We start from the raw sequence: 13,796 nt of genomic DNA on the forward strand, positions 1-13,796 counted from the left end.
TATTAAATACATATTTTTATGGAAAAATAAATTATATCTACAAATTTTTATTTTTAGTAGAACTTTGTACTTATTCTGAAAGGGGGAGAAATTTTTTCCTCCAAGATGAAACAACGTCATAGAAAATAATAAAAATTATTTCAAACATTAAATCTTTATTTGATTTTTTGAGAAAATGCTTTAATTTTTATGAAAAAAGCTATCGAATTAATTTACATCTAATAATTCGTAAGAACAATTTAATAATGTAATATATATCGCAAAAATGAATATTAAGAAAGAAGTGCTGAAATCGTATACAAAAAGAATGATTTTGTTGAAATATTTAAAAATTTAGCTAGACATAAATTTATCTCTCAAAATAATTATATTAGACACTATAGCCGATTGCTAAAATGTTAAAACTTTTTATGACATTATTATCATGTTGAGGATATATAATTATCTTGTCTTATATAATTATTTTCAAATCTGTATTTAGTTATATATTTCAGCATACTAACTTCCATTGTTTTTTTTTCAATTATATTTATTTTGTATAATTGTAGGGAGTCTTTTTTCATACTTTTTAAAAATCTACTTACGTAATTTTGTGTCACACCGTTGTATTCTTTAATTTTTATTTTTTCCGATCGGGATTCTTTATTTAAGCTTCACTTTAAAATCATCGAAAAAATGAAAAATTATATCGAAATTTATCGAATTAAAACTGCTTTATTTTTGTCGCGATAAAATGTGGCAATTGTTTAAAACGTGAATCAAAGTTAATTTCAAAATAAACTACAGTTATCAAACTTCTTGCACATAAAAGTGTTTTAATCGATGCTGTCAAAATTGTCATAAAAAAAAGTAAGCACCTCTTCACATTTTTACATCTAATAACAGATGTAATTACAGATATACAATAGGAATAGATAAAATATTTATAAAATCATATTCAATAAAGAATGAAAAAAGTAGAAGGCATAAAGTGATATAAATAAAGTGATACAAATAAATAAGCAATTTATACCCTTCTTCCTCACGTTTTATCAAAACCAGATAGGTTGTTGTTTGGATGTTTGCCGTTTTAAAAAATGGGTCGCGTTTTATACAGATCTGGAAAACTTTAATGTAGAGCATTATATTTATTATTTAAAAAATATATACTCTTTGAACGCAAAAAAATAGATACATATGCGTGATATTGACTTCTACTTCACTATGACGTAATTTTCTTACCACCTAGGGTGAAGGTTGCAGTAAAAGTAAAGTTATGGTTGCGTAATAAGTTTCAATAGCACTGATTGCTGCCTTCCACATCACTTCAACATTATACCATGTACGTAACCTTCTAATCGCAATAATAGTATATACGTATGTTTCGAGGGCGCGATATTTCGTTATATTTTTTTCTATACTTACAAGGAGAGGCCGCCAGCTGGAAAATGCAAATTATGATTAGACCTTAATAGCGTGAAAGGTCTCACCTATTATACATGAGTACATATGTAAAATATTAGATGTAAATAGTCAGCCATTCAATAGTAATTAACAATAAACGATTTTAGTGTCTTGTATAGGTGTTGTAAGACGTCCATAGTAGTTACCAAGTTACCGACCCGATACCGCTCGAATCCAGATATTACTATTTTTTATTTTTAATAAATTAGAAAATATTTTTTATTTTATTTAAATGCGAAAAGTTATTAAAAAATAATGCATTTTTAAATGGTCAATATTATTCTATTTTCTATATAATCGATTTTTATTTCATAATATAAATTTTGGGATGAAAATGATTGCAAAGACATAAACAGATACATTTTTGACAAATTCGACATTGTATAAAAGATAATTTTAAGGAAAAAAAAAATCTGGAAAAATCTGGAAATCTGAAAAAAAGCATTAGATAAATGTATGTATTTTGAGTAAATTTTTTGTTTATTTTCTTCATCTATTTTTGTTTACCTTCTGCTTTTTTCCTCTTTCTACCTTTTCTCTTAACTTTGCTTTTTTAAAGAATTGTCGAAATCGAAATGTGAATGCAGTCAACTACCTTTTATTTTGTCTTCCAATTTGCCAAAAATGTCTTTGTTTTCTTTGTTTTTACCATAATTTTCATCCCAAAATTTGTATTATGAAATAAAAAATGAGATAAAAATATAATTTTGTAAAACATAAATTAAGATTTACTATTTTTAAATGTGTTAATTTTTTTATGCTGTTTCACATTTAAATAAAGTAAAAAAATATTTATGTTTTTATTTAAAAAAAAAGATAGCATCAAAATTCCAATTTGGATCCTACTGATATTTAAAGAAAGAAAAGAAATATTTAAAGGAAGGATACTAACTAAATTGTTTATTGTTAATTAATATTTAATAGCGAGCCATCTACACTTCATATTTCACATGCGTATTCACGAGATGTTTCTATTACAAGTTATTAAGGTGTGATTATGATTTGCGATTCACAGCTGGCGGCTTCTCCTTATTGTTAATAAATGTATTAAAATATTGAAAATTTTGAGTTAGAGTATTAATGCTCAGAGGAGTATAAATTTAAATACACTATTTACAATAGCCATGTGCATGAAATAGTACACTCAAAGAAAAAAATTGTACTAGCAAGTATAAATTTGCGAACAAATAGTATCTCAACTATATTATAAAATTACAATACTTAATAACAAAATGATCTAAGAAAATACAGTAATATATTAAGCATTTGTAGTAAATCGCTGAATAAATTATAGAAAAATAATGACGCAAATGTAGGTGACGGAAAAATTGAATCGCCTGAGATTCGAAATTAGGGATCCTTTATTCTCACTTTTGGCACTTAACGTTCCCTGCTACATACATTAATGCTACATACACTTCACTGCTCGTAGTTATTTCGATCGTATACTTAATCGATCGTACGTGAAAATAAAAGATTATTAAAACTATAAAATAGTATATTGAACTATGTACATTAAACTATGTATTTTTTTTATTTTGGAATATGTTCTGTTATTTTAAATGTAAAGTTTTTAATTATACACTTTTTAATTAAAAAGCGTATAATTAAATCTTTGATTTTATTGACCTCGATAATTTTTATATACTTTTATATAAATAATACAGACGAGTGAAGAGTTAAAAATAAAAACACTCAAAAAAGTTAATTTTTCTTAATATTCTGGGGTCAATGTACTCCTCTCTCTCTCTCTCTCTCTCTCTCTCTCTCTCTCTCTCTCTCTCTCTCTCTCTCTCTCTGTAAGATAATAAAACATTTTTAAATAAAATATTAAAAAATGAGATATTTTTGAATTTTGGAATAATTTTTAGTTACAGATAATTATCTTTCAAATTTTCAATATCTAATTGTGTTAATTATTGAGAAAATATTACTTTTTTAATTTTATTATAATGTATTTTTTCACATATAAGTTGAAAGTTTTAATCTTATTCGAAAAATGCATGCATCATCAATAAAATCACTCCTATGCGAAACAGACTACATTTCGTCATGACCATGACACAGTAGTGTCTTTTCGTGCCAGCCGACGTGTGTAACCAAGAGATCTGAGGCTTAACCTTTTAGTTTATTGCGACAAATATTTCGTATATATGATATCATATGGCATGTTTTTACTTTTACCGATTTTGTTAATGTAAAAGTTAATATTTTTATATGAGTAAACATTATTGCGTACAAAATTTTTTTCAAAAAAATCGTGGAATAAATTGTAAACCAACCATTAATAAAATTATAAATTGATTAGTAATGCAATTTAATAATTATTTTATTTTGTTTTTTTTACAAAAAGATAAAACAAAAAATTGTAGAATGTTATAACTCTGAGTTCTTGAATTATAAACAATATATAATAGAATATATATAAAAAATTTTGAGTACATACACACACACACACACACATACACACACACAGAAATATGTTTGTTATTAAAAAATTGTCTTACATATTACATATAAACTTACAATCAAATTTTATTTAGAGTAATATAATCTAATTTAATTTTTGTTATATATAATATATATTAATTTTTAATAATACTAAATTAATAAAATATTAAAATATTAAATAATAATAATATGAAATTTCAATGTTAATATTTTATTATATAGATTTATATTTGTCAACAATTTTAGAATAATTTGAGGACAACTAATAAAGGTCTTTGGTTTTTGCTATCATTTCAATGTTTTCCGCGTCAAAATACTTTCAAATACTATTTTTATATGTTAAAATTTTATTAAAATCTCTCTCTTTTTAAAGATGTTTTTGAATTATAAAACCTAGATTCTATTTTTACTTAAAAATTGGACAGTACATGAATAATGATCGCGTGTGCCAATGCGGAATACACAATGTGGCATAGACTTTTTCGTTCTAAGGCTACGGTCGTAAAAGCGGTAAGTGTAGCATCGACTCGGGGTAGTAACTGTGTATTGAGCTATCGCAAGTAGTAATGCCGCGCATCAAGGTCAGCCGGTCTGTCTGACTCAGTCGCGGTCGCTTTCACTCGAGAATAAGTGACCTTACAACTCGCGGCACAAAGAAATGATACGTTTTTTTTTCCGCTATCACGGTTAATCGCACGATGAGCAACAAGAATTTTATCTCACACTTGAATGAAATATTGAAATATGAAGTATGAAATATTTTATCATTGATATTCTTCAAAATTTTTTTGTTTTGCAAATTTTATATGGAAATATGCTTTTTATAATAATAGAATGTATAATAAGTGTGAAGTTTCACAGATCTTAGTTCCGTCATTGTATCGCATTCGGCACTATTTATGTCGAGGGATTATTTACAATCAGTCTCGTTAGATGCAAATTATCATGTTGCATTTTGAGATTGCGCAAATTCAAATCACGAACGTATAAATATATGACATAGATTGTTCTATTTCACATTTGTCTTATACACGTGCGCGCGCGCTCCAGAGAGGGAGAGAGAGAGAGATTTGAAAGTAAAACTTCTTAATAAGAATTAAATTTATGATAAAGCTGTAAAACAATTGTCTGTACCACACTAAATTCTTTCAAATAATTCGCTTATTGATATAAGAAATTAATTTAAAACGTTAAATAATAAAATAAATCTTTTTTCAAATTTAAGTGACAAGAAGCGATTATTTTTTCATGTTAATCTTTATATAATTTTTTTATGCAATAAAGCTTTATGATTTATGCTTGCTTTTATAATAATAAAGCAAAGAAAGTTAATCTCAGAAAAATACAAATATAGAGTGAAAGAAAAGATATTGTGATTTTTTACGCATTAATTAGCTAACTTGATTAGCAGCTAAAACAGAAAAGATTACTAACAAGGAAAGATATGGAAGTGTCCCTATCCGATTTTGACGAGTCTTTAATATGTTATAGTACAGATCAAAACAAAGGACACGTATTTTTTTTATCCTTGCCCAAACTCACTTTTAGGGGATGAAACACCTCTGTGAAGAAAAGTTCGGTTTTTTTCTTTCGAAGTGTATATCGTCGAAACTATAAGAGATACAAAAGAATATTTTGAATGAAAGTTGAATGGCTTCAAGAGTACTTAATAACAATGACAAAAAAAATTTGTTTTTAAGTTTCTTTTACACTTTTCCCCACCACTTATTTTTTTTCAAAATTGTTATTTCTTTTTATAAGCAAAATAAAGGTTATTTTGGTACGAATTTAAAGGTATATGATAAGTTATGTTCCGACTTTCGAAACTAGTATGTATATGTAAACGGACGAATCGATAATGAATCTATGAAGACTCCAGTCTTTCTGCGGAAAGATTATTTTTTGTGTAATACTATGGGAGTGAATAAAGTTCAAGTTAAGTTTTGTTCTTTCCGAGTTGAGTATACATTAACTGTAGAAAACTGAAACAAGTCTCTCACGATGTCGCGCAACTTATCTATAATAGATTCTTTTACAAATGAGTTTTTATTTTAGGAAGTGTTAAAATTTTTATCAATTTTAACCAAACTAAATTTGCTAGATTTTTAAATTGATAAAATAGTTATTTGTTTATTCTGCATTTTCTACTAAAATTTTACGTCAAAATGATGTATGTTTGCTACTTGGATAAGTGAAATTACCATCAGCTCGACCTCGGTTGACCTGATGTTAAGGCAGCATTGCATTGACGTTGAATGCGAAAGAAATAGGGAAGGGATGAGTGCATTTACCTGATGACGTCATAGAGAAAGGGAAAAGAGGGAGGAAAGGATAGTGGGAAGCTTGGGAGAGGGGGGGGGGAGGGGGGCGAGCAGGAAGAAGGAGAGAGGGAGAGAGCATATTTTGAACTTCTATCTGTTATTATACATATCATTTCTATTAGATTATTTTTATAATTCCGTTTTCTATACTCGCGTGTGTTATAATATAATGGTAAATACACATTTTCAAAACTTTAATTTTTGAAAAAATGCTAACATAAATGACTTATTTCTTAATCCTCTAGATAGAAATCCTTTTAGCTACATTTTCTTTCCTATAATAAAATCTAATTATTCTATTTTGGTTTTCGAATGTCGATTCTAATGTTACACGATGAATGAGTTTAATATTACTCGATGAACGGATGTAAAATGTGACATCCATCCTTAATAGACTGGAAACTACTCCATAGGGACTCTTTTCTGACAGTTCGACAGGTACCGATAAAAGTTTCTACACCATGTGAGAAACATACGTATGCGTGTATCCATGTATCACAAGCAAAAACTTCACACACAAGTATCAGGACGTCGAGAAAATACAATTCCAAGACAATGGAAATTGTATAACAAATGTAGCATTATGAATTCTTTTTTACTTTTTTATTTAGCGAAAAATAGTTCATATTGAAAGAATATTTCACGAAAATTTATGCAAAGCAGGAAGGATTATATTATCCCTATTATCTCTATGCGATAATATTATCCCTATGCAATGTAAGAATTTTCGAAAATATTATAAATGATACAAATAACGATAAAATTAAAAAATGTTTTTTAATTTGTTCGTTTTCTGTATAAAGTCTATACTGTAGACTGTAGACAGGTACAGAATTAATGCTTATATTATATTTTAATTCTGGAATAAGATTTCAAAATCTGTAAAAGTAAAACAAGTTGTCGTAAAATTATTGCATTTAATCGATAAAACAGAACAGACTTTAGGATCTCCTTAAGCTGTTAAATATTTCGATAATTGATCGATAAGGTTCGATGTACGAGAAAAAGGACATGAACGTATGTGCATAAAAGAGACAAGCGATACACAGCCAGCGTACGTACGTTCTAATAAAACAGAGTCAATAAATTATTTTTGGAACGCTTAGTAAGAGTAAAATTAACGATCGATCCTGGCAAATGAGAACGATCAACTCGGTTGAAGTAAACTACGAAATATTGTTGTTTTTCTGAGTGTTGTTAACGCAATTACTGTGTCGTTTACTATGTCAAATTATTTAAATATTGTTATTGGCTCAGATTCGCAGCAATTATTTAGATGCAATTTCTAGTCCTTGTCTTATAACATTGATCAAGAACTTATTAGATAATTGTCAAATAAATTTAAAATAAAAGAAATCATATTTAACAATATTATTTTTTTTATTCCAAGTGTATTTAAAAATATTAAAAGAAATTTTTTTCTAACTTGTTTATTATTAGCAATAATAATAAAATAAATATTAAATTAGGAAGTTATTAGGTATAATTATTGACGAATCTTTAATGTTTTTGTAAATTTATTTTCCAAAACCCTTTTAACTATTCAGATTTTTGTAAATTTTTGTTAATTATTAATTTATTAAATTTATGTAAAACTATTTCTTAACTCTTTCGAAAAATAGCTTAATGTTAATTTTTACTTTTCCTGAAATCGCGATAAAAATTGAAGAAAGAAAATAATAATGATTTGGAAAATTGCACGCACAAGTTAATGACGCAAAACAGAAGACGAGGTCAAAAGTTCACGTGCTCGAAATAAGCGGCGTACCACACTTCACTCTTGCCAACTCAACATTTTCGTAATTCTCTGGGAATAATCCCAAGAGCGAATCTTTATTCAAATAAAATGTGTAAAAAGAAACTTTGGAATTACAAAGTTCTTTGTAAAAAATTATTATTCGAGGATACAAACGCTAAATCATAAGGCAAAATATCTTTATGTTTCTTTTTCTCATCGCAACATATTTAAATTGTTCTTTTATTTCTTTTTTATACGTTTGACTTTATTTTGATCGATAATTTTATTCTATAAATAAGCTTTTCTGAAATTTTAATTATTAGTTAAAAAAAGTCTCTTTTATAAAGAGACATTAAAAACTGTGATTTTACTCTTTAAAGCTTTGCTTGAAAAGCATTTCAACAGTGTGATGCTAGTTGACGTAACAACTTTCTTTAAATTTTTATTAAATTTTTATTAAAAAGTATTTTAAATTTCAGAACTGCAAATTTATAGACTGCTATCAGCTAACAAATAAAATATAAATTTAAATAAATTTTTCTATTTATTTCTTGATTATTTATCTTTTATCATTCAAATCACGAGAGGATTTTATATTTATATTATACCTCATTTTTTAAAATATTGAAACATATCAAAAAATTATCTCGTGTAACATATCAAAAAACATGTCAATGTTTATTAATTTAATTAGCGGTTTTTGGAAACTTGGATCACCGTAATTCGATGATCCATGAAGTGACAATCAAGCTTCCTTTATTTTTGTAGTCTTAAATTTAGTCTTTTTATTATCTATGAAGACACAGTTGAAAATTGCGATGTACAAGGAAAATATTATACAAAATATCACGTAAACGAGCACATTCAAAATGCGATTACAGTATACCCCAATATTAATTGAACGAATACAAGTTCACTGTGAGTGGGAGAGTTAAAAATGTGATTATTTTTCTATCTGTAGAGATCTTTAGATCACATTTATATTATTGTTGATAATTGATGTAGAGACAGGTATATTTTGTCAGAAAGGAAAAATAGTTGTTATCAGTAGCTTAGAACAACAATATTTTAACTGCAACAATATTTAGTTTACAAAGTTTAAATTATTTTGTAACATTAACGTTATATATCATGTCAAAAATAACTAAAAAACACATTATATTTAAAATGATAAAATTGTCTACAATTAGGTTCTAATGAAATAAATTTTAATCATGCAGAATGATGCCAATAGAGAGCCAAGTACAAGATATTCTCGTGTACGATAATATATTCTTGTAAAATTGCATACAAGTATAAATACAAGTACATTATATTTATTTTTCCAAGTAATGCCAGAAAAATTTGATGTTGGTTCGAAAAAGTGTTTTGAACGATCGTGTCCACATGTATTGTGTACATCTGTGCTTGATTTATTTCATTCAATTTCATTCAGGATAATCTCTTAATCCAAGATGAAATGCGACTTGTAAAATTGCTAAGCGATTGCACATAAGAAGACTGCAGATTTGTTGCTTTTTTTAATAAAGAGAATGAGCTGCGCTTAAAAAACTTATTGTAGTTTGCAACACAATTTATAATTTATGGAAATTATGGAAATTTGGAATAAATCTATGAATGTTAGCAATGAGAAACGTATTCGATTTTTATTTAGAATTTTAAGTAGAATTCAATACAAAGTACATACATATTTATGGAAATGTATAAGCTGATAGAGCAGCTCGATGTGCTGATAACAACTTTAATTAAAAAAAGCGTAATTATTTTATCAGGACAAATGCGAATTTGATTTGCTGATGACAATACTAATGAGTTAAAATTCTCTTTGAAATAGGCGACGTAAAATATCAAAGCACGAGGTTTTGTAGTTATTTTTGCGTGCGGCCCTCGTGATATGAAAGATCGATATTCGCTTATAATTCAAACGGCGTGCGTATATTCCCTCCGCATCTCCTCCACTTGGCGTTAGCTCATTACGAGCACGAACTTTATTTCTTTTGCTTTAACCGTTGTTTCCACTAACCCACTTTTTGTATTTTCCACGTTTATATGACTGTTCAATTGAAGATTCTAGAAGCGAACGATATGTGATGCAAGATGCGTCTTTGAAATTTTGAGCGAAAGATATCTTCGATAGAAGTTGAGTTATGTAATATCTGCAGTATGGTAGTTGAAAAAAAATTAATACACAAAATTAAACAGTTGAATGATTACAATCACTAATTTTTATCGCAAATCACGCCGAATTATTTGCGAATAATGTTGTTTACTTTGCAACGAGATAAATGGACTTGGGTAAATGGAGCTGGATGTTTTTATTCATTTTCTTCATTTTGCGAATTTACTTTTAGAGCTTGTATAGAATTAATTGGTCGTGAAATTTTTTATGCGTCTTATGCTAATTTTATCCTTTCGTCAAATTTCGAAGCAAGAATTGTGTAAGAAAATTTAAGTAATTTTATTAAGAGTTTCCATACAAAAGTATTTCAAATATTTTTGAAATTCTATTTATTAAAAGTTCCTAGAAACTTGAATTTATAGATATAGAACACGTGCAATTTTTGTTTGGCTTGTATTTTCAACAATGAAGCGAACAAGATAAATCGAGTTTCTGTAGCTATTTTTTCGCTCTCGAGTACATAAAACATCGTTTTTTGGATCGATTTGCGACTAGTAATGAAAAGTGGATCGTGTACAATAATATTCAATGCAGACGTACTTGAAAACTAGCAGATAAGCGTGCATGATTCAAATGCAAAAGTCAATTTGCAATTTAATTTTCTGAGAAAGTGGTGCTTTCTATTTGGTTGAGTTGCAAAGGAAGGAATAATTTGTTTTGAGTTGTTCCTCGTTGGCCAAACGATTAATTCAATCACAAGTACTGTCAACAATTAGACAATTTGAAGATAACAATCGAGGAGAAGTGTCCATGTAATTGACCAATCGTAAGAGAGTCGTTTTTCACTCCGACAACACACATAAATCATACACTATAAAACACACCTTGCGCAAACTAAAGGAACTGAAATGGGATATTATACGCGTTGTATTCTCCTGATCGCGCATCATTAGATTATTGCTTGCATCGATTATTACAAAATGATTTGAATGGGAATCTTTGGAAATTGTCAAAAACTACACTTTTTTTTTTAACGCGAAATAGAGATCGTTTTATGATTAAGGTAACCGTGTGCTATCGAAACGTTGGGAAAAGATTATAGAAAACGATGGCGATTACATCATTGTTTGATAAAATCATTTTACATGTCGAAGTACTTGAGTTTTAATATTAAATTTATTCAGATAAGGCGCCAAGTTTATAATTTATAGTTATAGAAATGTGTAACAATAATTAAAAATACATACATTTACAAATGTATTTTAATTTATGATATTATAAAGATTTAAAATGCTGTTAATTTATGATGAAATTATAAAAAAGATTATTTTGATCACTTACCAATTAGAGAAAAAGAAGAGAAAATCTCATTTTTTCTCGCATTTCGAAAGCTATTAAAATAGAAAGCCAATGTCAATTTGACAACTAAGTTCAATACCTTACTCGACTAAACGAATTTCAATTTTTTTAACGGACAACGTGATTTGATTGATACTGATCATTCAGCAACTCTGGCATAATTTTAATATATATTATTGGACTCGACAACAAATTTTTGTAATGCAAGGACAAATTAATCAGAAAGTTTTACACACAGTTGATCCAACTTTAAATTATTGTTACACATTTCTGTTATAAATCATCAATTTAATGCTTTATTTATTATATAATTGTTGTAATATTACTGATATTAATGGATATAAACACGAAATTTTGTATAACATTTATGTGTTGATTTTGTTAATTTACATTTGTTTATAATAACTAATGAGGATTTAATACAGTCGAAACGTTCTACAATTGTTTACACTATATACACTTAGAAATTAATTAAAGAAGACAACATCTTACTTGTTAATTTGTCTTTAACACTTTTATATTTTTATTGTAAATACCAGCCAAATAAAAAATTCAATTGATTTATTGTACATATATTTTCTGTCTAATTTCATTAATTATTATAAATTACACATATTATTTACATAAAGAACAGATATTCTTTCATATAACGGATAATAATTAATAAATTATTTTCACAATGATTGATATTTGAAAATAAAAGCGATAAATTTCAGTTGTGTAAAATACAATTAGAAAAAATTGGATATTAAATCTGCTTTGGTATCTGCACTGATATTTTGCTATATCGTAATATATCTTTGATTTATATTTCAGATTCTATATTTTTTTTTTATAAAATTAAAATTATATTTTTTACTGATGATTAATAATTACAATAATTTTTTAACAAAAAAATGTGTTTTATTCTTAGTTAGAAATGATAATAAAATTGATTCAACGTTAAAATCATCGAATCGACGTCGATTCCATTATTATTTCTGACTGGATTGTAAATTCAATTCAAATCGAGATTTCATTTAGAATCAATAATTTAGTTAATGTTAATTATATCATTAGCAATTAAAATATAAGTCATACATCTTTCCAAATATGACCAGAGAATGTTGTACTGAATCACTGTTCAATTTTGTCTTGGTTCAAGGCAACAACAAGGAGGTTAAACAGAAAGCAAGAACTGATTAAAGGGATTTTATTTTAGATGTAAAATGAATTGAATGTAGGAAGAGCTTTTTCTTTCAGATATCTGTCTCTTTTTCTTGTTTTTTTATTTTTGCAAGAGATAATTCTCGCATTGCTTATATCATACAGAATCGAGTTTCTGGCAAACTTTCAAAAGAGACTTACTGAGAGCAGATAGACATCTGCGCGAAAAGTCGGCCGTGTCAGAGTTTTGCCTCTCGTAGCACTTTAATTCCTCTCGAGATGCGTGTCCTTCTGTTCGAAAGTGGATCACTACACGTATTCACACTGGTAGAGAACACAGACAGATGGGTAGACAGGTAGGTAGATAGGTAGGAAGGTAGGTAGATAGGTAGATGAGTGGTAAGTAGGTAGGCAGGTAGGCAGGTAGGCAGGTAGGCAGGTAGGCAGATAGGAAGGTAGGTGGGTAGGTAGGTAGGTAGGTAACTAGGTAGGTAGGTAGGTAGGTAGGTAGGTAGGCAGATAGGCAGGTAGGCAGGTAGGCAGGTAGGAAGGTAGACAGGAAGGTAGGTAAGTAGGTAGGTAGGTAGGTAGGCAAGTAGGCAGGCAAACAGGTAAGTAGACAGACGCGCGCGCACGTTTGCGTGTACGTAATATATGCACACATGTACTTTTTGTCACGTAAATGCGTGTGTTTAAATATAAACACATACACACACGCACGCACGCACACATACACACATAAATATGTGCGCGCGCGTGCACACACACACACACACACACACACACACACATTCACAAAAATACTTATGCACGCACGCATGCATATCCATACGTACATGTACACGTACACGCACACGTACACGCACACGTACACGCACACGTACACGCACACGTACACGCGCATGCACGCACTGACGGCGCGAGTGACGGCGGCGGCGGTGACAGCATATTACGACTTACGCACACGTCGACTTGCACCCGCGAGCTTACGCGGTGACTTTCGGACTGACAAGAGGGTAGTTTCGTTCACCGCGCCGTACGGCTACACCGCTGCCACCCTTCGAGCATGGACGTTACTAGGTGCCATCACCGTCGCGCAGCCACCCTTTTCACAGCACCACCCGGGGTTGTTTTCCAGCTAGAATTCACTGACGTTACACTGTGTTCCGCAGTGTAAGGTTTTTGTTGGAATACAATTCAAACTTTTAGATTTAATTTC

At 28.8% G+C, this 13,796-nt stretch overlaps 1 protein-coding gene across 17 annotated transcripts in view; it reads right to left on the reverse strand.

The window, feature by feature from the left end:
- LOC105193864 (glutamate-gated chloride channel) overlaps positions 1-13,617 on the reverse strand; it is a 55,322-nt gene extending 41,705 nt beyond the window's left edge. For 13 of the 17 annotated variants that reach the window (XM_039458732.1, XM_039458740.1, XM_026135198.2 and 10 more), the window contains exons 1-2: positions 13,538-13,617; positions 12,779-12,901 (exon numbers count right to left, since the gene is read on the reverse strand). The gene's annotated coding sequence lies outside the window, so the exon portion shown is untranslated. Of the gene's footprint in view, positions 1-12,778; positions 13,018-13,413; positions 13,433-13,537 lie in introns of those variants that run through there. The other 4 variants (XM_026135185.2, XM_039458731.1, XM_039458733.1 and 1 more) reach the window with 4 other exon arrangements.
- Positions 13,618-13,796: the final 179 nt, after the last annotated feature.

Source organism: Solenopsis invicta, chromosome 16 (genome assembly GCF_016802725.1).
Source record: "Solenopsis invicta isolate M01_SB chromosome 16, UNIL_Sinv_3.0, whole genome shotgun sequence".
In the NCBI taxonomy this organism is placed as follows: Eukaryota; Metazoa; Arthropoda; class Insecta; order Hymenoptera; family Formicidae; genus Solenopsis; species Solenopsis invicta.